The 27954-nt window shown below is 41.6% G+C and overlaps 1 protein-coding gene across 1 annotated transcript in view; it reads right to left on the bottom strand.

Annotated features, from left to right (window-relative positions):
- zmiz1a (zinc finger, MIZ-type containing 1a) overlaps positions 1-27954 on the bottom strand; it is a 138032-nt gene that overhangs the window by 66972 nt on the left and 43106 nt on the right. Inside the window, exon 3 of the mRNA XM_084735341.1 lies at positions 17215-17291. The gene's annotated coding sequence lies outside the window, so the exon portion shown is untranslated. The remainder of the gene's footprint in view (positions 1-17214; positions 17292-27954) is intronic.

The raw sequence follows: 27954 nt of genomic DNA, 5'->3' as shown, positions 1-27954 counted from the left end.
GACGCAGGGAGCTGAGCATAAGCATCTGGATCACACAAATGAATTCTATTTTCTGACGGCAGACAGACGGACCCGCCGGACGGCCGCCGCTAATCTGCCACCTCCCCTCCTCCTCCTCCCACCACCACCGCCACCACCTATAATCCCTGACAGAGAGACAGACAGCGAAAAAGAAAGAGTTTAGGACAGTAGGGACACTTGCATAATGGTGAAAATAGGCTTGATCTTATCCGCATGCCTGAAATGAAATGAACTGCCCACTGGCTAAATAAACACTTGTTGGCCACTTTGCTAATGCTACTCAACACAATGGAAGACGGATGATGTTTCATTCACGCTCTCGGCTGCCTTGTTTGATTTGCTGGCATGGCACAGTGTATATAGCAGGAGTAATAATAAACTTTGCAGTCCGGTGAAAGCTGCAGCGGCGTAGGTCTCACTCATGTCTCGTTAGGTGACAGAAGAATTGCTCCGACTGAGAAAACACACGCACAAAGAGCCATATTTCTTCCAATTAAGTGTAACTGACTTGTAATTTAGCCCAATCTCCTGTGACTTCGTATGTGACCCCGCCACAGCAGCAGTGAGAGGGGAGCGGACGTAAAGATGAGGCGTGTATGAGTGTGTGTCTCGTGTGCTACAATATGTGCTTTGTATTCATTGCAGATAACAGGAGGCCGTTGGAGGAGAGAAAACAGCAGCCATTGATTTTGTGTGCTGGGCAGGCGTTTCTCCATCCCAGAGGCTGGTCGATACACACACACCGAGAACAGGGAGCATCGGGAGGGTGAGGGGGTTATACACCACTCTGGACATGCACACACATACACAAACGCACGAATCAGCAGCCAGTGGACACGAGGTCTGTCAGGTAATCGCAGCTGTCTTATTACACGCCGGCACATTCACACACACACACAAGTGTGATCAGAGGCAAATACCAGCACTTTGCAAACACAGGCCTGAATGAAGGCAAAATGAACAAATGGACTCAATAAGGCAATTTCTTTACTGTGAGCGGGGCAGGAGAGGGTGGGGGCATGTTTCAGCATTAAATCCTTTATCAAGTAGCTGGCAAATCAAACATTGATTTCCATGAGCCACTGTGCCGGAGGCAATAAGGATCTCCCTCTTCAACCGAGGCAGCGCAGGCCACACACACAACAATAAGTGAACAAACACGCCGACAGCAGCCACTAAATGAACTTTATGTCGACTAGTAATTGCCGCAATCTGAATAGGAATAACATTTGCGAGGCTGTGTGCGGTGTGTGGCCTGGTTTGAAGCCAGAGGGAAACACCGGTCAGCTTTGATCAAAGATGCACTGCCTCAGCTGGATGAGCGGCCATTAGAGGGGCACAGTGACAAATATGAGTCCCACTCATGTTTATGTTTAATGAGGGGAAAAAATAACACTGCTTTTAGTAGAATGGCTTCAGATGAATTTACTAATGATGACTGCTTTTCAGTGGGTTGAACCATATCAATAAGTGATAAATGATGCTGGTCGGCATGGATAGGGTCAGCATAAAAATAAAATACAGAGTTTAAATTAGTAATTTTGCCTATGGTGTTTGATTTTTTGGAGAGAGCGATATTTGGTTTATATAATGGCCATTTCCCAAGAGAAAAGGCTCTCTGATGGCAACGTAAAGTTATTAAGATACTCTAAATACACTGAAACTGATGTAGGATTTTTAGGTGAACCTTTTTTAAATGGCTCAAATGCATTTTGTTACTTCTATCTTTCATGCTGGTGCAGCTCTCTGCTTCTCCAAACATCTACTGTGAGTAATACACTAACTGTCAACAGGTGCCTCAGACAACTCCACCTAAAAAAAATCAAAACTATCCCTTCAAATGCACTAACTGATTGCAAAATGCTGGTTATTTGATTATACCACCGGTTCTCAAACAGGTGCATGTTTTTGATATTTGATCATTAGCAAAAGTAACCACCATTAATTTTTTAAAATGCTACCTTTTTTGTTTTGCTAAAGACAGATGGACAGTTGGAGATGAGGTTTGATCTGAAAAATGCAAAGGCAATCAAGTTGATGTGACATATATACACACAGACAGACAAAATACATCCATTAAAGATGATGGTACACAGTTGGGTGCAAAGCAGGACATTTCCAGATGTGCAGGAAGAACCTGTGGCACCAACTAGTGAAAAGTTGTCCTGCCAATACATGCCAATAAAATCCTGGATGGAGGGTGCAAAAACAGTTGTCAAACCACTCAATAAATATGGTGACATTTGATCCTCAGTTTACTCAAATTAAGGCAAAAAATGCATATTAACAAAGTGTATCTCTGAGGTCCAGGTTTTTCTTGAAAGAAGAAGAAACTTTCATTGTTCGCAGTGAGGCCTCTGTTTATTTGCTTGCCGTCTTCTTCTTCCCTGCCTGCACAAGCATGAAAACATTGCTCCACAGCGCTACCAGTTGTCAAAAACTTCACAGGTTGCCTTTAAAAACAAATTAGTTGAATGAGTGGTTATTTCAATAAGCCCAGTGACGACAAAAAAATACGGGGGTCATTTGCAAAAACATTCATCTTCATTTATATTTATTTTCCTAAATTATGTTTTTAGTGCACTCAAGGAAGGAATATCAATCAAACAGGTGTTGTGTTGTTTTGATAAGATATCTCAAAAATTATGTTCTCAAAATTTTGCTTTTATTATGCACTCAGGGGAATATCAATCAAACTGGTGCGGCTGGTTTATTAATTTTATGAACAGTGTTTATCTGTTTTTGCAGATGAACCCCTTATATGTTACTAATCCTTCTGTCAGACCTGGAGACATGACAGCATTGTTGCACATCAACAAAAACACTTACTCTGACGTGAAAGCATCAAGCTGAAAAAGTCGCAACCTGACTCAAACTCCGCTGAGCACAGTCAGCCTTTCTCAAACCAGATTGCTCCGACTGAAATTAAACTGTTGTGACATTTTAAGCTGTTAGCTGAGAGCCAGTCAGAGACAGAGGATGACAAATAGGTGCACACAGAGGAACTCAGAAACATACGCATGTAAAAGATACACGCACAGGGAAGCAAAATGGAAAAACAGGCTCAGGAAATTGGCCAGTTCCTGTATAAAAGAGGTAGAGAGGGAGAGAGGAGGAGGGGGGTCGAATGGAAGAAAACAAGACAGACAACGTGTCTTACGTAACTTCAGTGTCACTGTTAGTTTGTTTTTCAGACACACCAACATGTAAGATTGTCAAGAGTTTCCACAGATTCTTAAAGTTCCACACACATATCATTTGCTTGTTAATTTCTGATATTTACACATTAAATCATTTAAATCAAAAGATGCACTGGTGTAAAAACATCAGACATGGATTAGAAAGCATCTGTTTTAAGTAATTTTGCCGCAAATATACTAGTGAATCACATTCACTTGTAAATGGAAAAAAAAATACTCACAATAGTTGTGAATTAGCATAATGGCCCTCTCTCAAAAATGATAAGGTATTCAGGGCAAAGGAGACCGCCTCCATTCATAACCTTCTGGATCAGAAATTCAATGACGAAAATAAATGACTGTGTTGTAGGATTCAATTATGAATTGCTGATCTGACTCACAAAATTTCATTGAGAAAAAACTGGAACAAAGCCGCTAAAAGTTTGATGAAAACCAACATTTGAATAATTAATGGGTCAGAGTGTCTGCAGTGCCTGAAAGCTATTATTTAGAGCTGAAAATACTCGATTAATCAAAGAACAAAAAATTAATCAGTCAGTGTGTATAATTAATCCATCGTTTGAGTCATCTTTCAAAGCAAAAATGCTTTTCTTTGTATTATACGATATTCCAGAAAATATCTTTTGGTTTTGGACTTTTTGTTGGTTGCAATGGAGAATCTGAAGACTTCACAGCCCTTTATAGCCAAAATGATTAGACTAACCAGATGATTAATTCTAATGTATAAATAATTAGTGGTTGCAGCTCTAGGATGATTTTTTTTAAAATATAAGGTAGGTAGGTATATAGGAAGGTGGCTGTTTATACATCCTCGGGGAAATTTCAGTCTCACAGCAGCAGAGATATAAAGGGATAGGAAAAAAAGGATAGTAATTAAGAGGAAAAAACCATGTAATACAACAAAACAAGACTAAAAATACTAATAATACCAGTGTGATAACAGGGCATATAGTAAAGTACAAACTGTAGTATAAAAAGTGTAATAAGTTTTTTTTTTTTTTTCAAGTATAAAACAACAGTTAAATACACAGGATGCATCCATAAAATAGAAGGTGTGAAATGTGCAAGAGAGCAAACATATCAAACAAAAAAAGTGTGAATAGAGTCCACATGTATAGTTATTGTAATAAAAATGTGAAAAGCACTGCAAAGAGAGCCCACAAGTAAGGTCAGGCATCTAAAGAGCCCTTGTGCATGTGTGTGTGGTGTGTGTGGTTCCTTCTCTCACTGTGCCTCAACAGAGCTAAACTTTAACCTCTGAGGCCTCCACAGCAGAAGAGATGACCCCGGCCGTAATCTGAGCCTTTGGGTTTCCACTTTAACGTGAAACCAGACAGACCTGGCCCTTCTGGATTCTCACTGATGCATGTGGACTCAGACACAGACACACACAGACATGGATATAGGGACACACAATCAGAAACACCTGTTCAATCACCACAGACACGCACTAAAGTACACACTGGACACAAAAAATTCAACAGGAACATAAAGGCGCTTTCAATGACGCACAAAACCCGCATTCAAGTGACTCTTGTGTATCATTATCCTCATACACACAAGCAGTTCTCACTTTAAACAAGCATTTCTCCACATGAGCGGCAGATATTACTATGACTCCGTCTATTGTATCTGCAGCAGTGGGCGAATGTGTGTGTGTCTGGAGAGAGTAACAAAAGAAACACAGCAAGTATGCGCTGCTCATGTTTCTCTAGCAGACGTGTTGAGTCTTTGTCAATGGAAGAACAGAGTCGGAAAGCGAGTATAGAGAAGAAATAACAAGAACAAATACACAAATCGTAACTTTAAAGTTTAGACAGAATCTTATTTTTGTTCAGAAACAAGAGTTAACACTGACACACGGAAAAGTTTGGTGTGTTTTTGTTAAAGGATGAAAAGTGATTTTTAGAACACGTTACCATAGTTTGCAATATTCTGCGTTTTTGTAATTGTCAAAAAAACATAAAAAGACAGAAAACAACAATGTGGTGTTATGTTTCTCAATATTTTCTGACATTCACATCCTGTCTGTCCTACCTGTTATTCCAAGACACAAATCATTAAAAATATGTAGTAAATAGACAATATAATTTCATTTTTTAAAATGGCTAAGTCATTTTCTAAAACATCTGGCCATTGTAGTTTTTACCAAATGTTACCAAAACATGTAGCACTGCCCCCGAAAAATCGATGAGTTGAGTCATCAGTTGAGAAAACCCTGAGCCAAACTGCATTTTGTCAATCGAATCTGCAGGAGAAACAGCATGTCAGGCTGTAAACTTTGCAAACTAAGTCTCAAAATTACCACAAACGCCACAAACTTAGCTGTGATGGAAGTGGAAAAAAGGGATCACATAGCTGAATCTTTGTATTGAACAACCAAAAACTGATTTGAAAATTCTGAGTCAGGAACAGCCTGACAAACAGGAGTCAACAGTGCATTTGTTCAGCTGTGCAATATCCTGCATTCATGTGATGCTGGAATAATCAGAAAAAATAGTTCCCAACTGGGAAAATTCATGTGAACATGAGAGAGCAACAATTCAGAATTTGTTGAAAAATTTGTTCCATGACTTTTTATTCATTCCCATATGCTTGCTCACATGTAATTTGTAATATGGTATTCTGTTGTGACCACCACACAGAGTGATTTAGATTAGTTATAAAGTTATTTATTAGCATTAATCCAGTTAATAGGTCAGGAAAAGTAATATTTTAGTAGTTTTAGGGATTGTACTGGTGCAACAACAAATCTGGGACAAACTAATTGTAATATAAAGCAGGACAGCAACATGAATCTGCACTGGGACATCAACACCGACAACAACCCTGCTCTGCTCTACCCTTTGTAGCATCCATGTTATTTCCACATTACAACTTAAAAGCTCATGAACACACCTAAGTCGGAAGAATAACTTCCCATTTCAGGAAATGGGAGCATCAGAGGATCTTGTGAATACACATCTGGTGCTCTAGTGAGTATTTGTGGGTGTTTACAAGATGGAAATATAAAACAGTGTCCATGTTCATCATTGGTTCATTGTTTTTTTGTCTTTTTGTTGGATTTATTGACAACAGGAAAAATATTCAATATAACAAGACACATCTTTAAATATCAGTCTTGTTACAGAAATGGACGAGGACGACTGAGGATGTGGGGTGGACAGATTACTAGGTGAAGGTTTCCCTCAAAGACACATTAATTCATTACATGAATGGACTGAAGCAAACAGAAGGAACCTCTCTGCGGTATAAATGGGTGTACATGTACGTTACGGTAAGCATCTCCTTTCTTTTTTCCACAGTTCATTAAGAGGAACCACTTCACCGCTGGCTGTTGTGAAAGAGACGGCAGCAGCTCCGGGCTCATTGTGGATCCACTAATCCTTCACTTATCTGAACTACGTCAATACTGCTGCTGCTGGCCTCCACCTTCCACGCCATTCTCTCCTCAATTTTCTCCTCCACGCAGCCCTCCTCACCCTCGCCATTCCCGCCCTGCAGCCCCCCCAAGGTGCTGCTTGAAATCCATCCTATCTCTTTTCCTCCGTCTGGACAAAACAGAAAGGGTACAGGGAGTAATAAGACGGAGCAGCAGGGGTGGGATGGCTCTAGTAAGGTTATTAAGCCTCACACACAAACACACGGTTCGCCACAGGGCCACCGAGGTGAGGCCCCCGGGGGGGTTGGGGGCCATTTCTGTTTGTGTGTGTGTGTTTGAGAAGGCACTTTATGTGCTCATGCTGGGAGAGGTGAACGATGAGGCCACCCACCTTTTCCTGGCACTAACAAACTAGTGTTCACTTGATATTGTTTTCCGAAGGCCAACACTACTATAACCTCAATATCTTTTCAGAATAAAGCCGCCCTTTGCTAAGCCCCTCCTCTGAACAACAACTGTCCAATCGCAGATTAGCAACCCATAACTAGGCACCTCAGGCCTTTCAAGCTTTGCACTGTAAAACCAAATGCTCGAATTAATTATTCGTAACAAGCACTGAAAACTTAAACTTAATGGATCAAACTGTCTTTATCTGCTCTAATGTAAGCTGCAGGCGTTAGCATGTCCAGCTACCTAGCTTACTGGGTCATATTTCACCGTCCAACCACTTGCTTGGATTTAGCTTTCGCTTCAATCTTTTAGCATTAATATTACATCCTGTATGCAGCCATTAAATAACTTCACATATTTCAGACCCTTTTACAAGGTTCTTGTTTTAAAATCTGTCAAATGGAAAGACAGACAGCTGCCTCAAGGTGTTTAAGCACAAGTATTAGCACACATTAGCCAGCCACACTTACGACATTTGCTAGTGAGAGTCATCATTTTAGCCAACTAAGCCAACAGTCGACAGCTTGAAATGAGAAGCTTCTTTTGTTTACTTCTCTAAGGAATCAGCTTAGTGTTTCAAAAAACTCCTGCCAATTTTTGATGTTCAATCTACCACCATTATCGCTGTAAACTGCACATGTGCTTTGTGAGGATAAAAGCTGGACAGGCATAGCAACAGTAACTAATGAGGGCGGGGCTTTGCGAGGGGTCAGTTGGATCAGATTCCCGCTGAAAAGGATCCAGATTCTGCAGGTCCTCTGAAAGCTGTTTTCTTAGAAAGGAAAGGCCTCTTCAAACATCATCGAGGCCGTCATGTAACAGAAAAACTCTCCACTGAAACCTAAACAAATTCAATTCATTTAAGTGGGTTAACAGCTCCTTGAGGCAGAGTGAGACATGTTTCATTGCAGGTTTTACAGACTGTCAAACCCCTTTTTCTGGTTGAGTAAAAAACTCCCACATCAAGCTGTAAAGAGTCCTTTGGTTTCCTCTCTCAAATAAAAGAATAAAAGTACATACTGTATATGGAAGTTATTAATGGAGTCGGATCAAAGCGCTGCATTAGATTGACCTGGACTAACTGTGGCTGTGGAGAGGAGAGGTGAGGTCCGGTTGTAACTAGCTCTATCTCTACAGCAATAAGGATAAAGGCCCTTTAAACAGGATTTGGCCTGACCCACCACTCTATAGCTGGGAGCTGATACAGCAGAGCACGGCCAGTGGTGGATCATTTTTCATCTCCAAATCTGCTTTGGCATGGTCAGGAGTGCCAGTGTGATTGTGGGGAAGCATGGCGCGCGCACACACAAACACACATGGACTCTGAGAGGGGAGGGGGCTGCCAGCCAGGGCGCATTGTGGTCCATCTCTTGAGGGTTTTTATTGGTGCTATTCCGACAACGCGAGGCTGGGTCTTCCCTCACTGCTCAGCTGAGCAATCAGGTCACCTCATCTTGACAGACACAAACACACGCACACACAGACGTAAACACACAGAGACACACTCACGCGTAGACACACACAGTACATGCCGCCTGCAGCTGTTGCCAATGATGTCAGTCCTGATTTGGCCAAACTAGCCTTTTGTTTCACAGCATGAACACAGACGAGAGGAGGAGGCTTCGTTTGGCAGTACAGCAAGAGTTTCTCTGTCTCTGAGATTGTTTGGATTGAGGATTAGCTACTGGTTGCTGACATGAAAGTCTCAAAGCAAAACAAAGACATTTTTTGTGCTTTAATGATTCATAGCTTAGAAAAATGGTTAACTTTTATTATCAATTAATCGATTAAATAATTTATTAAGCAAAAGCACTAAAAAATCTCCAGTTCCCCCCTTCCCAAATGTGAGAATTGTTTTTCTTATAAATTTGCAAACTAACAATACATTGTTTGTTTACTAATTTAATGAGGATGCTACTGTCTCTTATCAGTTATGATACAAAATATGATTTTGTTAACTAATTATTTTATATTACTAATGACATATAACATGAATTATAGCATTACTAATGATTAGCAAACATAATTAACTTAACTATAATTTCATTGTTTTGTTAACAGCGAAATAACTATTAATTAATTCATAATTAATTATGATTATGGTTACCTTTTTCACATATTTATTTTTTCTTGTATTAGAGTGCTTTCACTGTTACAGTGAGAATTACTGACAATGAGTCACTGTTGAATGTTGACATTTTTTGACCCTAAAACCAAGTTACATACTAACCTGTAAATTTTGTGTTTGTTCCACCCTCTACTTTGGACCAATTTTCAATCTACAACTAAAAAAAACTGTTGTATGACTCTATGATCTACATGTAAACACAAAGCTAATATTTTAGCATACAGCTGTGCTTGCATACATAATGTAAACAACAATTAACCTTGGAAAAACTTGGTACAAAAGCTCCACATAATCAGTTTTATACATTAAGTGGTGTAAACCCAGTTATAAAATGGTAAAAGTGAATAGAAGGAACAAATATGCAGCACAATTTTACACCAATTTGTGTTCACTAAATTGTCAAAAAACAAACAAATATAAAAAGCTACAAGCTCTTGATAATTGCCAGCCTCCGCAGCAGGTTACTGACACCTCACTGTAATGAGTTGTTTATAAACTTGAAAAGTACGAAACTGATTTTGCACAACACAAAGTTGGAGACCGCTGCTCTAGTCGAACACCCCCCTACCCCTGTTTCTCCAATACAAACACACAACACACAACTCACACACACGCACACAGAGAAACACTCTCCGCCTCCAACCCCCTGATGTCTGTTGGCAGAATTGTCTGAGGAGCTTAATTGGTACTTTCTCATTTTTTCCTCTTTCTCACTCCCTCTGTGTAACTTTGTCACTCTCATTCAGCTGTGTGTGTGTGTGTGCGTGTGTGCACATGTGCACGTGTGTTACATTGAAGAAAAAGCATGAGTGTGTCTGTGTTTTCATGGCAAGAGGACAAGAGCGTGGGTGCCACTAAATGAAACAGAGGCCGAAGCAACTGCACACTCTGTGGCAACGTGATGGGAAGAGCCAACTCGGTTAACCAAATCTTGGAATGAGCCTCAAATGCCACAAACACACACAAGCACATGCACAGACACACACACACTAGTTGTCCTGGTGCCCAGGCAGCTTTCCTGCTGCCGATAATGAGGAGGTTTGGAGATGTGCGGATCTAAAACACACTTTAATGGCTTACACACTCTGCCAATCACACACCAGTTTCCAGTCAACAAAATCAGCATTCTGCTTACTTTCACATTTGTGTACAGTAGCTTTTTATTACCGCACACTCAGAAACACACAGCAGAGTCGCATATCACACCTGCTGACATGAGACACAAACATAGCATGAGACACTCTTCTACTGAGCTATTATGCTGTCAGTGACATTTTCGAAAAAATAATCCGACTTCTCCTGACATTTCAAGCAGCGGCTGGTTACAGTAGGAGCAGGCTGCCTCTTGATCTGAGATGTGTTTCATGGAAGCCCGGCAGCCAGGGCTGCTTATTGGAGCAATGATTTGATTAGGTTTCCGCTGATTACAGTCTTGTTGGTTACAATGTACGGGTCTATCAGAGATGGAGGGAGGGAGAGGGAGTGATTGAGAGCAGGACTGTCAGTTTGTCAAGCTGTCAAGAGCAATGGAGTATTGTACTTTTGTGTTTAGCCGAGGCGTGCGTGAGTAGCTGAGCGGAGATTCAAAATGAATCAGCTGATGTCAAAGAGCACCGGTGAGGATATTAATACAAATCTGTTAGCAGTTATCAGCACTCAGGAGAGCGATACAACCCTTTGAATCGGGATCACGGCAAAAGGAGAAGGAGCGGTACATCTGAACGGCTCCCATTTCACAAACAGCGCTATCACAGATAAACACTTTTAACGGCAAGTGCCTTGTCTTGGCATTGTGCTCTGGAGCTGTAGACTCTGCAGCACAGCAGCTCAACCGTGGTGTGTAATATTGTCTGAGAACAAATAATCTGAAAAGCCTCAAATGCCCTCTGCCTTTGTAAGCTTTATGAAATATTAACCAAATTAATCTACTCTTTTTTTCCTCCGGAGAACATACTGTACTGCAACTGATATACTATAAACCAACAGAGAGTGATTCTAAGAAACATTTTTGATCTCTGAAAACAAGTGACAAGGTGTAATTATTCCCTTCTATATATATAGTTTTCTATTAAAGGAGAAATCTGTAATATATGTACTGTACCAAATCATAAAACAACCATGATATGTCATCAGAGATTAAGGAAAAATGCAAAAAGTCAAAACAGTGTCAGCTTCTCCGACAACAACGCCACAGCCCCTGTGTTCTTCACTGAAATTTCTATTCCGGGCTGGAATGTTTTTGTTTGTCTGTCTCATCTTTAATAGAGTTACAATTGATGCCAAATATTCACAGAATGAGACAGCATCTGTTTATAAGTTGAAAGAAATCATCAATAATCTTTTAGAAGGAGAGGATGTTCATAATGGTTAAATTGAGTAATATGTTGTAGGGAGTCTGGCAGGCAGTCAGGCTGGCAGAAAGTGGAAAAGTGTGCTGTGGTCTGACGAGTCCACAATTTCAAACTGTTTATGGAAATCATGGAAGCCATGTCCTCCTGACTACAGAGGAAAAGGACCATCCAGACAGTTATGAGCGCAAAGTTCAAAAGCCAGTATCTGTGACGGTATGGGTGTGTGTTAGTTAGTGAGGCTAACTGTCACATCTGTGAAGGCATCATCACGTTTTGGAGCGACATATGCCGCCATCCAGGCGATGTCTTTATCAGGGACGTCCCTGACCCACCTGCTGTCCAGTCCTGTCTCCCATTAATAATGCGTGGTGCATTATGAAGCTCAAACTACAGCTACAGAGAACCCAGACTGTTAAACATCTGAAGTTGTATATCAAGCAAGAATGGGAAAGAATTTCACTTTCAAAACTTCAAAAATGATTGTCTTCAGTTCCCAAACTTGTTAAAAGAAAAGCTGATGTAACACAGTGGTAAACATGCCCCAGTTACTTTTTTGGAACATTTTGCAGGCATCAAGTTTAGAATGAGCGTATATTTCTGAAGAACAATAGAGCTTCTATTTTGTCTTTGTACTGTATTAAAATAAATATAGATTGAATAGGATTTGCATATGATAGCATTCTGTTTTTATTTATGTTTTACGCAATGCACCGACTTGTTTGAATTGGGGTTGTATTTAATATACCGTTGATGACTCCAATTCACTATTTGCACTGCAGTACTGATTTTTGAACGCTAGGGTCGTATGCATTTCTCCTTTAATTAAATCTGTGCCAGTAAACGCTGCTGTGTGTGTTGAAGTGCCAGCCACAGAGCCACAGGCGTCTCTCAGCACAGCTTTATTCCTAACAGCTAGTGTGCCAGGTGGAACAAGCTATTATAACATTATGGGGCTTAACAGATAGCAGTGCAGCATCTGATCTGAGGTCGGATTCGTGTTGTGCCTCATGAAGATATTTTTAAAGACCGATATGATACCCTGTGTAGTAAAGCAATTTCTAGAGGCCTCAAGGCAGAACAAAAGGGCAGAGTTCACTGGGAGCAGAAAGAGCTTCACTCCAAACATGCGCCCGGAAAATGAGGGCCGCAAAGTAAAATAGAAAATCATTTGAAGGGATTTTATAGATTGCAGATTTAATGTCCGTCTGATGGAAAAAGAGAGAGACAGAGAGAGAGATCAGAATTAATCCTCTTAGCTGTTTGTTTGGTAATCTGATTTAGTCTGATTTTTAGGCTGCTATCTCTGGTTGTGGTTACTGATGCTGCCTCTGGATTGACCACAGCCATTTTCACCTTCAACACCCCCCCTCCCTCATTCCCTGCTGGTATATTAGGGTTTGGGCCTGACATAGAAACAAAATATCTGTATATGTAAGTCCCTGGTTCACCAAATCCAGCAATGTGTCTGCTTATGAAATTCCCCACTCTGACATCGCTCCAGAGAAGCACACTACGGCTGTCCCTGCTCCAAATAAATGACCTACTTTGCACATTAACACACATTTACATGCAGGCAAATTCCAGGGCAGCTTCATAGTTTCTGTTCCAGGCTCAGACACTTCTCGGTTTAAGTGCGACGTGGCTCCCATCCAGTTCTTAGAAAACGCAGCATTTTATTTTCTAATTCTCCTGCCATCTTTGACGGGATCAGTGCTGAACAGTGACAAGTTAAACCACGTTTTCTTTCAGCCTAACGGGGAAATAGGTGCATTTTAAGATGGTCTCAAGCAGAGTTGTGCTTTTGTCGTGTGGGCGTGTTAAAGGAAGGTGAGGCTGGCACAGAGGCCCACCTAAGGTGCTCCCAACTCAGAGAGAGCTATTTCCAGACCACCAGCCCCTCCCGTCTCCTCCACCTCCACCTCTGGTGGGGAAACCACACCACTGCACAGGCCCCAGTCACAGACATGACTCAAGAATGGATCCATTATTCACACAGGCTGTTAGGGGACTGGCACACGAGGGTGGGATGTGGTAGCGGGACACGAACACTCACTTTTACTTAACTTAGAATTGCTCAAGCAAGCGAAAATACATAATGAGAGTTAAGTATTTTTTTAACAAAAGAAAACAGGAAGCTCAGCGTTTCCTGTATCATTAGATAAGTATAGTTAAAAAAATCTTGCCTAAATCGCAGTGTGGTTTGAGTTGGGGTGTCTCTATTCTTGAAATACATTAATTCATTTGACTATTGATTTTAAGGTCACAATTCGATTTTGTTTTTCAATTTAAACATTTATTTGGGCACTGACGGCTATGCCATTGTTAGTCTACAGCAGGGGTCAGCAAACATTACTATCAAAAGAGATATTTTTGGCCAAAAAAAAGAAAAAAAAAACATCTGTCTGGAGCTGCAAATATTAAATTCTCCTAGGAGACTTCTCTTTTTTTTCAAATTTGGCTCAGGGAAACAGTGTGAAGCCGGAAAAGGAAAAGGTGCCAAGCCATAGATGTAGGCAATGATGCACATTTTAGTTGCATTTTTAATAACTTTTGTGTGTGTGTGTGTGTGTGTGTGTGTGTGTGTGTGTGTGTGTGTGCGTGTGTGTACAAGCTACACATTTTACAATTGGGAATGTAAGAATCAATTTTAGCCTACAACAATGATAAATGAAAACTGAAATATTAAAAAAAGAACTGTTATTTATTTCCATATAACTTTTTGTCAAAGCCACAGGGAACCACTAGAGAGGGGCAAAAGAGCAGCATGCAGCTCCAGAGGTTGCTGACCCTGGGCTACAGAGTCTTGATCTGTAAAGATTAACAGATGGTTGGTTTAATGCCCTAACAACTGTCTTTTTCATTTTTAAATTCTTCTGTATAAAGATAGTCAGGGGTGCAGAGAAAAAAAAAACTGAGACAATGGCTTTGACTGACTTCGATTTTGATTATTGAAAGTAAAAGCTCATTTTTGATCAATTTTACGATTTTATACTGAACTCGTGACACCCAATTAATCAGTCAAACTTCATTTATATAGCACAAGCCACCCAAGTGCTTAACATAAAAAGAGCTAGAAAAGTTTAAATAAAAATATCTGAACAAGTAAAACATTAAAATGAATAAAATAAAACAATAGGAGATTAAATTAACAGTAAAATGCAAATAAATATTGACCACATGAGATAAAGCCTAAAGGCTAACAAGGTATGTTATAAGTCTGGAGTGATGTTAAGTCATTCAAACAGGTCCTAACAGAATAGATTTGCCACTGTGTCCATGTGCATGCCCAATGCTGAAATGATATGTGTGAACTATCAGGGGCCATGTGACTGCAGACGCACACTCAGACACACAATACAAAGCAGCGCAACACAATAGTGCAATGAAAGTCAACACAGCTTTGACACACACGTCATATCAAGTTCAGGGAACGCTTGACAGCACAACACAGCTCCACACAACTCGACATGGATGAATGTGTAAGTGCTTTCTCCCTCTCTTTCTCAAACACGCACACACATACACACACACGGAGAGGCCAGATTGTATACGAGTTTGCTCACGGACCATGATAAGAAAATGTGGTAAATGCGTAATCTGATATGCATGACTTGAGGTTTCTCTCTGCCTTTCTTTTCCTCTTGGAAATCGCAGGTTGCATCCATAATTTACACCAGCCTCCGTCTGTTTCTCTCTTTTCCACTCTGCTCCCTCCCTCTTTTTTCTCCCTCCATCTCCTCTTCTCTCTCCTGGCAATCTGGCTTTTGCAGCTTTGCTCATTAGCATATTGCAGAATGTGCAGATGCCACCAAAAATTATTCACCTTCCAGCGCTTTGATGCCGTTTCACATGTACACAAACTACACTGTCGACATTTTGCACAGCCTTCCAAACAAAAGCAGAGGGACGAGGTCTCGTTTCACTCAAACGTGTCGGGGCCGTAATTCGACGTCCTCACATCCTCGTTCACCCCAATTACATCATCCATCGCATCAGCCAAAGGTTTTTGACACTGTGATGACGACTGATGGAGTGTTTATTCTCAGTCAAGGTTTAAATGAACACTTAATATTCATGCAGTCCAAGTGAAACCTGAATACATAATATTCATGCTGTTCAAAGGCTAATTGAACACAGTATTCATGCATGTTTTTGCATTAAATGGAGCCTTGTCCTGCAGGTTATGCAAGTAAATGACTGGAAGACTGGGATATCCGGATTAGCAATTTGTTGTAGGGATATTACTGACACGTTATCGGCATTAGCAGATATATGCTTTAGAATGAAGTATCGGTACTGGCTTGAAATGGCAATATTTCAGCCAATATGATGACGATGCTCTGTTAATGAACACGTGACATGAGTATGTCTGCAGTGTAGAGGTTTTCAAACAAATATCAAAAATGACTGCTCAGTGTTCATCATGTGAGAAGGAGCCAAATCACTTTCCTTCAGCACAGCAAATTTAATTTACCATCTTAATACCTGTTATTCCAATAAATATGACAAATTAGTGATGAACAAAGAGAAAAAAACCCGTCACCTGTAAGTTTCTTATTTTTTTCTTATTTTGCATTGCATTTCATTTGGAAAAGCGTTGTTTTTTATTTTGAAAAGCACTGTATTTTATTTTGAAAAGCATTGTATTTAATTTGTAAAAGCATTATATTGTATGTTAAAAAAAAGCATTCATGCTAAGAGTACGCAGAATAAAATGTTTATGTCAGAAGAGACTTGATAATAAAGCCAAAATGAGTTGGAAAATATTGGATATCGGCAAAAATACAATATCGGGCCTCCTTAGTCAGTGGAGATTGATATTGGCACTGATAGAGGCAGATCAATAGCTGTACACGGTAACTCACCAATGGTTCGACACTGCTAACGCTGCTGTTCAGGTTTCACACCCTGGGGGCAGCTTGAGGCAGAGCCAGAAAGGTATCACCACTGAGGTACACATGTGAGAATGTGGTGTTGTAAACATCCTTAAAATGAGCATTTTCTCAATCAACCACATCAGAGGAGGAACAGTGATATAGTGAAGCGCAGACTGACTTGGCATCACAACTTGTTTGGGCTCTTGAGACTGACTGCTCTGTTACCTGACAAGCGCCAGCTGTCTACCACGCAAAGAGGAAATGCCATCGCCCACAGAATCCAATCCCTATCATGTAAATCATCACGTAACCATGTGCTTTCATTCAAAACAACGGCAGTCAACATCTCATGGCGATTAGTTCAGTATGTTCTGACGTGCCTGTGGTCCAATATTGTTCTCTGAAAGCGTGTGGACAATAAGACAAAGTGCAGTATCAATTTCCGTATCACAGGAAAATAAAAGGGCTTTTCTTCACAGATGATTTGAGTTTTTGTGCCCTGAAACTGTAAAAGTCTCTATGCTGTTTTGCTCCTCTGAACAAAAATATATTCTGTTTTCAATCCAGTCTTGAAAGCACACAGTCTCCTGCATCAGTTACTGTATAACATGATCACCAGTGCATTCTGTTCCAGGACAAAAACGCCTGTGTGTTTAGTGGCTGCTATGACACAACAAAAGACGAAATCCAAACTGCAGCCGTCTTATCTTGTTTGCAAAACCACGCTGAAGCATATCTGCATCGCCGTGCCAGCTGATGCTTAACAGTTGGGATGAAGACATAGGTGATAAATCAGGATCCTTACCAGTGTGGGTGAGGACGCTCCTGTGTTTCCTATCGGGCAAAATCGGTTTCTTAATCCTCATCAATCACAGAGCGGGTCTGAAATGAAACAAAACAGAATGCAACGCACATCAGGGAGTGTGACAAAACACAATCTGCTTTTTAGTGATAGGAAAACAAGACTTAGGTGGCATCATTTATCGAGATGTAATAAAGCACCCTGTCGTGCGTCTGACAGATTGGAAGCACATAACAAGAAGTGACAGAGCTGGAGAGAATGTGCATCTCTAATCCCCGCCAAATATGAAAGATAAAATACTTAAATGACAAATATGAGTTGATTTCTCGTCTTCCTTGTGAGTGTTTTGCGCCACTCTAGTTGCAGAAGCAGCTGTCTTTGAACTCTCCAGGCTCTAATCATGGAGGAATATTTCTACACCGCTTCTGGCTCTTCTCTAACTACGATGTGCTGATCTCCTAATGGGACGACCACTCGCTGACTATTAATGCACAAGCATACTTTACAGGACTGCATCTTTAGCTCACTTTCTCCTGTGTTTGAAACTCCCACATCATTTCATTAATATTCTGCTAGACTGCTTCCCAAAACCGTCTGGCTTACATTTTTTCCACATGTGGACTCGTACAGTAGGCGGAAAGGAGACTCGAGCTATCTTCACAGGCTACAGATTGCCCCACATTTAATTACTGTTAACACGCAAGCTAAATACGCCTCCATGATTTATTCATTTTCCCCCATATTTGAGTCAAATTAAATTAGTCATATGAGTTTAATTAACTAAATATGATCTGATATTGTAATTTCACACTTGGATATGGGATACAGAGAAAGGGTACTTGAGCACAAAGAAACCATGGTAAACCAGCGCTCATTAGAGGCTTTTATGTGTAGTCATGTTGGCATTACCAACAGCAGCATTAGCTGAATGACTGCTCCTAATCAAGGTTTACACACTGGGAGGTTACCTTTATTCCTAAAGAACTGGGATCACTGTGCTAACACCATTATTCACTGCTGCTATTAGTCATCGAACCGGAGCTAATACAAGTAACTCCCCTCACATTTTCTGGGACCTGCACCGTGCTCATTATTGTTACTGAAGCCCACACAACTGCAATTAGGGAAAATAATAGTTTACTCCTCCAGTTTAAAGGGTCGATCCACCTCCCCCAAAATATTTCACAAACATGGACATTTTCTCTTTAGACTCTAATGGTACCTAGCCACAGAGAGAGTTTTGGCTTTATTTGCCCAGGTTTTAAAATGTCAGTCTCTGAGATCGCTGCCTCCATTTCAATACAATGAAAGTGAAAGAAATTTTGTTTGTGGTGTTCACAACAACAGCAAAAACATCTTTAATGTATTATCCAGAGTTTCGGCAAAGAGATGTTACGGCTGAATGTTTTAAAAGGACAGTTTGGATTATCTAAAGTGTAGCTGTGAGAGGTACTTCTATCCATATTCAGTGTATTAGCTACAGTAGATGGCGGTTGGCATGACCCCAGTTTGGAGAAGCAGTAAGAGTCCTAGTGTAGGAAGCTGGACAGGGTCAACAACAAAATGTGTTTTAGCCACCTAAAAAAAAAATCAATGTCAGTGTGCAAGTGTACACTATATTTAAAATATTTTGAGCAATAGTTTGACTGCTTTACTTTGGCATGAAAACCAGAGTTATATAAGCCAAATATACAGGCAAAGAGTAATTTTATTATGCAGAATACAGGAGTTGCTGGTGTCCCGCTGGCTTGATCTGTTAGTTTGTTTGTGTTACACAATAACACACAAAGAAATCAATTGAGGAAGCAGTAGAGCAACTTATTTGTTCAGTGAGGTAAAATTACTGACCTCATGTATAGTTTTAGTTGGTAATATTTAGCAATTTTTGGCCTACATAACAGCGGTTTCCTGCTGGAAAAGGCTGTCTGATGGCAGGTAAAGCTGTGAAAATATTCTAAATATAGTGTACACTTAAGCTGCTATGGATTTTTTTTAGGTGGACCAATTTTAAGTGACTCAAATACCTGTCCACAGCAGTTCATTGTTTAGCTTCCACACTGGTACTCCTGTCTGCTTCTCTAAACTGGGGACATGCTGACCAGCATCTACTGTAGCTAATAAAATGACTATTGATAAGTACCCCATACAAAACTACGTCAAATAATCTGAACTATCCCTTTAAATGTCACTTTTGCAACATAATTTCATTCTCCTCAACTGTTTTGGGCTTGAGGCAGAAATCTCAGAGACCAATATGTCAAAAACTAGTCAAATAAAACAAACAAAATATCTGCATGGCTAAAGGTTAGTGAGAAAATACTTTTATTGTAATTTGGGTGAACTCAGCTTTTATTTACATATAAACGCACTAATTATAATTCAGACTTGCTCGAGAGAAATATTGCAGCGTATTCCCAAAATACTACATTTTACATTCAACCATTTGTGAGTGCTTGTGTCAGAGAAGGTCAGCCTTTTTCAGCGAATCAGTGCTGCTCACACAGACTAATACACACTCACTCACCACAGAACCTGTTGTGGGTTTTCCTATTCAATTGCACCTGGCAATTTCTATGCCAGTGTGTCTCTAGTTGACTGAGCAGTTCTAAAGCACAATGTCTAATGCTGGTGTTATTTCCCACTCATACAAATGTTCCATCATGGCGCTAAATGAGCTGCAGTGAGTGATATAAAAAAGCACACGGTAATTTTGTGATCCCTGGTAATGAAACATGAGGCCAGTGTGGCATGTTTTCTCACTCTCGCCGAGAGGAAATATGGCTGCCGAGAGCTCTGCATGCTTGCAAAACACTGTCACACCGCCTCACGACACAGGCAGAATTATCAGAGAAAAACAAATGGAGGCATTGATTCACTAGTTGTTTATTTACAGCCCTCTCCGGAGACGAAATAAATTCCCCTGTTGAGGCTTTGTTTCCCCATCATACGACACGACGGGATGCATGAGAAGAGGGGTGAGCAGGCCACACACACAGAGAGAGCCGGAAACACACATACACATGCGAAAGCACACACGCAAACGTCTTACATCTGGATTAATCTCCAACGGGCGTCATCACAGATGCCATTAAACGTAGCAGAAGGCGAGAATCATGCAGGAAAGAGGCTGCCATCTGAATAATTTATTCAGAGGCTCATCTTGTCTCACACCAGGGGGATTTCTGCTTTCAATTTACACTGTTCTCCTCCCCGTATTCAAATCAGGGAGCAGATTTGTTGTGATTGGCACACGGAAGGTCAACGTTAGCAAGCTAGCGTCGACGCTGTCCTCAGTGGGCTGGTATGCTGGTCTATTAGCACACTGGGGTAGAGTGTGTGTGGATATGTGTGTATGTGTGTGTGTGGCAGTCTTTGTTTACCTCAGTGTGCGCTGGGTGACACTGGAGAATAGGCCCGTGGAGCGCAGAGACAGCAGTGTGTGTCTGAGCTTATTAGGCTGCTTTCCAAGGACACAGGAGGCTCTAGACATTACACTGGCTGGGGAAAAAACACTATTGCTAATCATAGCAGGAAGATGTTAGGACTGCAGACGCAGAGCGAGGGGTATGGGAGAAAGACAAAAAAGTACAAGAGAGAGGGAAGGGAGGAGGCGAGGAGGATGAAGTCATGGCTCTCATGCATGTCCTCACTCTGGGTGTCACACTGGGACTGAGAGGAGGACGAAGAACAGTGAGGCACAGGTCATCTGTGGCAAGATGAGCTGCCATTAGCCAAAAGGCACGCAGAGCGGCTGACAAGCACTCTCTCAGAGTGACAAACTGTATTTTCAAGACTTCTGTTTGAAATTTCCAGCATTGGGAGGCATCACAAAGGATCTGTTTTGTTGTCTTGTGCTGTTGTTGTATGATTCCTTGGGGAGCGGATCAGTCTATTTCACTTTGCACTCGACGTAGGTGGCGTACACGCAACAGAGACAGAACATATTCGAGACGAGAAGGCTGTGTTTGTCTAACTTGCTTCTGTTTGAGAGGAGCTTCTCATTCTCTGAACTGTAATCCAAACTTTCAAAAAAGCGGGTTACGGGGTTGCTCCGGGGAAACTCTGCTTACCAAGCAAAATGCCCTTGTCATTTCCAGTAGTAAATTGGTATGTGCTAGCTAGCGCTGATGACAGGACTTGGCTGTTTCTGCCGTTACAAGCATGAATGGCCCCGTAGTAGCCGGGCACAGTGCAGCGGTTCAACAAGGCCTCTTTAACCAGCTGAATGACAGGCGAGCAGACGGGCTGTGGGCCAACCACAGACATTCAGCTCTGGCTGCTGTAATGATGCCAATTCAGCCAGACCACGGAGACCATGTGACGAGGGCAGAGAGGAGACTGGGAGAGGCGAAATCTATGAGCGCATCGATAGTTAGGTCACCAGGCTGCTGTATGTCTCCAATTTCTTGCAATTGTGCTCTCATGTTTGCTCTTTAAACAGTTTTGTTGTCTTTTTGTTACCGTGGGGAGTCTATGAATGCCTTGTTAAACTTTAAATGTCAGTGTCCACAGCCCTGAGCGTTGCGTCAGTAGCCCTTTGCACCCTCCCCACCTTGTGGAAATCTCCGTGCAATCCGAGGGGAAACTCGGCACCAGTATGACACAGCATGGAGGAATGCACCAGCGGATGTGGCTCTCTCTCTCTCTCTCTCTCTCTCTTTCTCCTTCTCAGTCAACCCCCGTCTCCTCCTCCTCCTCCTCCGCCTCCTCCTCCCTGCTGTGGGCAGGTCTATATGCACCCAGTAATTATCAAGGTTATTTTCTCCAGAAGGCCAAATCCCTGTTTATGGGCATGAGCGTGTGTCACAGGGCTCTGGCCGTCAATCCGCAGGACGCTGACTCTGTAGAGTAGACAACCCCAAAGAAAATCTCAGCTTCAGCGACACTGCGGTTTCCAGACCCTGCAGTTGCATTGCTTTTGCTCCCATTTAAGAAAAAAAAAACATTTGTGATTGTCGGTAGCTGTGTCATGACCTCAAGTGAGACAGCAAAAATGTTTCGTGTTAGCTCCCACCTCTGCTCTTGCCAAAACCGAGGAGTTATTTCTGGAAACCACCGACTTAACGAAGAGTATCCAGCAGCAGCAAAGAGAAAAATTAACACTCAGACACTGACCGAACCAAAAAAAAAAACACTTTTTGAAACAAGGGTTCCAAAATGGTTCTTCCTGAAGGGTTGGGGTTCTACCCAGAACAACTGCTTCTGAAAAACCCTTTTTTAAGGTAAGTGTATGTTGAGGGTTATTTGTAAGACCACAGGTTTCATTAACAATCCTCTTCACCTAAAGAACCCTTTTTGGAAGAAAGAGTTGAAAGTTTGTGTCTCATCTGTCACACTGCTGATTCCTCTGGTCCTATTCTCACTTTAGACCCAATCTCACGGAACTGATACAGCCTCTCCTGTTCTTAAGACATTTCTTTTAGGTTCTAAATGGAGGCCCCGGAGAGGGCTCTGGGTGGAACCATTACACCTACACAGGTTCTCTGTAGAAGATTTCATACGGAGTTCTCATCGGAACCCTAGGTATAACCCTTTATGTTGGGTTTTAGGTAGAACACTCTGAAAGAGTTCCCGGTGGGACCTTTATAAAAGGTTCTACAAGAAACAAAAAAGGGATCTCCTGCAGGGACAAGCCGAAGAACCCTATTTGGTTCTAGTTAGCACCTTTATTTCTACAAGTGTAGCAGAGTCTCTGACATAAATCAGTGTTATTTATTTATTGCAGACATGAGGGCACAGGGTGTTTTATGTTAGTTCTACTGAACTGTAAAAAAGGAGACAATTTTCTACTTTTATTGGTTCGATTCAGTCCCTTCCCAGAGCCAGACACCCTGGAGAATTGTGACCTGGGCTACGACACACATTTCCTTTTGGCAGCGGCTACACAGGAAGTGAAGACTGTGAAAGGCCAGTGGTTAACAAGCCCTGTAAAAACCACACTAACTAATCCAACAAGCAAGGTATTATACCAGTTAATTAGAGGCAAACAGGAGGCAACTTTGTCCTCAGAGTAGGCTTGTTCTCGTGCTACAGTAGGCTCGTCTGCAAACAAGAGCCCGGAGCAGCCTGAATTACAAGCTCAAAAGTAAATCTGCATGTAACAAACTGTTAGCCAGGGTCAGCAGTGCACACACACACACATACACACACACTGAAATCGGCTGCTCCCTTCACAAAAGCTGCTTCCTCTTCGTTTCATCACGCAGGCCGGGCTTTGTTAGTGTGCGGAAATGCCTCCAGAGGGAATGAAAATACTGGCAAGTCCCTGCAGCTCTTTCTGAAGAGAGACGGGTCCTGCAGCTGCAAGATCACACACACACACGCAACCACATGTATGTATGCCAAGTGCCCGTGTAGGTTGAGAGCTCGTGTTACGTACAGAGATAACTGTGTTAACCTAAAGAACATAAACACCGGTGTGTGGTTACAGGGCTGTCAGGGCACTAGAGGGGCAGAGGAAGCGAACACTGACAGCACAGAATCTAAAGTTGGACTAATGTTGTCACGGCTGCCGCAAAATTATAGGCAACGTCACTGTGAAAGCTCAAACTGCTGCTAAAATCAGGGGTTTTCCAGCCTTGGAATTATATTCGGAGAATTAAGTGATTCTGCTTCCTAGATTCATTAAATCAGTGAGTATTGTTGTCTTACTGAGAGATCCTGTGAAACCGTCACAGAAAGGTCAAGAAAACGTTAAGTACCTCTTGCTTTTCTGATTCAGGGTTGCACACAGTGGTGGACTCATGCTGTCTGAAGGGCAGGGACAAAAACAGGGCACCAGCTGTATGTGGTGAGGCGTCAGCGCACTGAAAGTCATGATGCAGCTAATCATTTTGTCCACTGGAGGGGAACCCTAGAAGGCATGTTATCTTGGACAGTGGGCCATCCTTGAGGGCACTTCCTTATATTTTGTCCAATGGGGCTCTTGAAGGCACTTTATTACGTTTTATCCACTGGAGGGGCACTTTATCATGCTTTCTTGGACACTGTGTCACTTTTGTGGGCGCTTTATTATATTTTGTCAACTCGAAGGGAACCCTAGATGGCATTTTATGACATTTTGTCATAGCAGCCAGACAAAACACACTATGAGAACGTGCAAACTTCACACTGATCAGCCCCAGCTGGCTTGTGGGTGCAAACGCCCCACCTTCCACTAAGCCACTGTGCAGCCCAGTACCTTCCTAACGCTCTTAAATTTTTTTTTAATATTCCATTACCTCACTCGATGGCCATCTCGGTTGGCGAAACACACGTGTTTGCAATCAGACGACAGCGTTCCCAACAACACATGATTGCAATCAAACAGTCGATGGCCTGCACTTTAGGCAAAAATACACCATATTAGTAAGAAACTGAGAGCCCTAATTTAAAGGAATACAGGATGTTTTCAAGAGATTGGTCCATTGTTCAAGTAATGGAAGTGCAGAATTGCTTCATGCAAATCCATTGTCTTCAGTATGTTAAATGATAGCAGCCATTATGACTAATATTATCCAAAATATGAGGTCAAACACTGAACTGAATATACACTGATCAGACTAGCCAGGCTGATTTTTTGAACTATTTCGGCATGCAGTGAATTTCAGCTCTGCGCCGTCTCCCTGCACCACCCACACTCACATTAAGTTGACCCAGGAAATTTAAAACAGTATGCTATTTTTATTTAATATTTCATGTAAATTGTACCTCCTACACAAAACTGACAGACTCAGCCGCCTACCACGGTGTCTTTTCATTACAGCTGCTACAAGTTTTCTGAGATGATACTTGTATCAGTCAGCAGTGTTTGAGTGCTGAGGGTACATTCTGGTTTTAATAGGATTAACTACAGTATCTACTACAAGTTAGCATAACACTGTACTAAAGAGTTTTATAACAGATTCCAAAAGGGCCAAAGAAAAACAAGTCTTACACTGGATCAACAACAAAAATGTTCATACATGTGAACAGATAAAAGAATAGATACAGATGGATGGATTATGGATGTTCCTGGCAACTCATTTTCCTGTCAATTAACGGAAACGTTAATTTAGACTAGTCGACTAATCATAAAGTTAAAAAAAAACCTTTTCAACACAAAATGTATTTGATGAGGTTAAACATTGCTTGAAAAATATTGTGTGTATTGAGAGCCATTTGAAACTGTTAATCACATTCTTCAGGAACCAAATCATATTATAAATACAGCTGAAATGTGAGGCACTTTGCACTATGCATTATGAACATTGCAGATTATCCTACAAAACATGACAAAAACTCACTAAATGTGTTATCCTTTCAGATTGAGTGGGATCATGGCAGCTAACGTTAGCAGCCCCACAGTGTGGCTTGCTCTCCTTGCCGGTTAATCTCCACATCCCACATGTGCTCCAGTTCAGTGGTCATATGCCAGTTTAATCTGACACAGCCTATATCATCTTATTTTCATTTTCTATATCAAAATACTGTAAACTGTGCTGGTTTTTATGAGCTGTCATCTATCCCACTTTGTTGATTACAACATCCATGCCATATGTGTATTAATTTACGGGATGGGGGACTATCATGTGACAAGGCTACAGCCCGACTACTGGCGAGTGGCTGCTTCACATCTTACAGTCAACAGTTAACTATGTTGTACATCACTAAAATATTAATACATATTTTAACCAACTAGTATTTCTGGTGCCGACTGATGATTGTAGCAACATTTAATTGTTGGTTAGTTAATCATGAATATGCCTTCTACAGATCAGATATTGGCCAGATACAAATCTGCACATAATGCTCTTTTCTCATTAATGTCATTGTAAAATTAATCAGTTGTGTTCATTAAAAAAGAAGGCCACTACCACAGAAACAATCCCAGGCCTCATGTTACATGTACCTACATAAACATCATCTTAATTAGTTCCACAGAGTAAAGTATACTCTGTTATCAGGATTGACAGATGCCCTGAGTTGAGCTGTCTGAATTGGTGAACTCGGATCAATGCATCTCAAGAATCGACACACCAACCCCAGACTTAACTAAAGACCCACTCTCCCAACTACGCCACAACCATTTGCCTTCATGTTTGCACTAGCCAGGTTCCACATATCACGGTAACCAAAAACAGGTTGCAGGTTGAACCAAAACGTAGCTCTGTACTGAGACAAGCAGCTGGAAAAGATAATTCAGTACTGATTTTTTACGTTCACCCTCATTTAGACTTTTGAATAAATGCTTTTGCAAGTTAGGTTGGGGTTAGGTCTCTACAGTACACTGATAGCAGATGTATGAATGTATGAGCTACAGATGTACTGGCTAGAATCATGACTTTGAGATGCATGATGTAAAAAAGAAAAGTTTTTTTCTTGAAAAATGTGCATAGAAAAGTGGTTCACATGGGGACATATGGGTATCTGCAGTGTTTATGATCTCATCACTTAACAGACAAGCTGTGCAACAAGCTGATTTCCCAGAAGTGTGTTCCTGTAACAGCAGAAAGGTGGACTTCTGACCAAACAACTGACTGGAACACTGTCTTACCAGGGAAGTATCAGGGGAAAGCAGATTCGAGATGCACTGACAGAGTGGAGGAGCTTTCAAGACAGCTGCTCGAGTTTCTCTCTGTCACTCTCTCCCTCACACACACACACACCCATGCGAACATACACACACTCCGCTCCCTCTCTCCTTTTTAGCCAGTGACAGCAGGCACCCAGCGATGACATGAGGAGTGTCTCTGGCAGCCAGTAAGGCAGCACTAAACAGACAGAAATATCTGCTCTGACAGACGGACAGACCGTCACCCACTACGACATGCATGCAGCTGTCACTGAGCTCACCACTCCTCTTCCCAAACCCTCTGGTTTTCATTCTCTCCAAACAGTGTTTCCCTCGTGTTTTTTTTTTTTCCTTTCTTACAGCTATCATACACTATATTGAAAAGCTACATTGTGCTTGGCTCTGTTTGGCACATGGCCAGAGAGGAGGTAGAGGGCGGAGGGGAGGAAGGAGGTTCAGCTTTCATGAGGCCAACTGTTGCAGCCACCCTCCGCTTGATCGGCACTGGCCGGCACAGGTCTAGCTCTTTGCTCCTTTCATTCTTTTGTTCTTACTTCCCTTTCGCTTTCACACAAGAATCCATTCCACTTCTCTCTCTCTCTCTGTCTCCTTCTCAGCCACAGCCGTTCTCAATTAGGAGGGTCAGGAGCAGAGCGGAGAATAACTCAGGCTCTGGTATCTGGAGCTGGAAGGACCCAACGATCAGCAGCAACAAGAAACCACTGCTGTAACGTGCTGCGCCAAAAACTGGGCTGTGGCTGCCTGTGCGTTTGCACGAGTGTGTGTGTGTGCGTGCTGCATAAATCTGCTCTGTGTCAACAGGTTGTCAGTGACCTCTGACCTCCATATTTAAGCAGACAGGAATATGACAGAACTGCTAATGTTGTGATTGGAGTGGAGCTGTTATTTTGCCTGCTAGAACATAGATCTCAGTGCTGTTTAAATATATAATCTGCAATTAATTAAAAAAAATAATGTGTAGACACTTTTTCAGTTCTGAACCGATTCCAATATCTGACTTTGGATGTCTGTCGATGTCGATATTATATTGACACCAGCCCTTTATTTCTTGATATTTCTCACTATTATCATCATTAGTAGTAGCAGTAGTTTATGTTCCTAAATGTCCAGAATGCAGTTGTTACTATTTGCAATATGTTTGTTCAGAGCTTGATGGTTGATGGTGCTTTATTTTTCAGTGTCATTCATTC

Source organism: Lutjanus erythropterus, chromosome 14 (genome assembly GCF_056507025.1).
Source record: "Lutjanus erythropterus isolate fLutEry1 chromosome 14, fLutEry1.hap2, whole genome shotgun sequence".
Taxonomy (NCBI): domain Eukaryota; kingdom Metazoa; phylum Chordata; class Actinopteri; order Lutjaniformes; family Lutjanidae; genus Lutjanus; species Lutjanus erythropterus.
The sequence above is the reverse complement of the archived record's forward strand: the minus strand, read 5'-3'. Positions and strand labels throughout refer to the sequence as shown.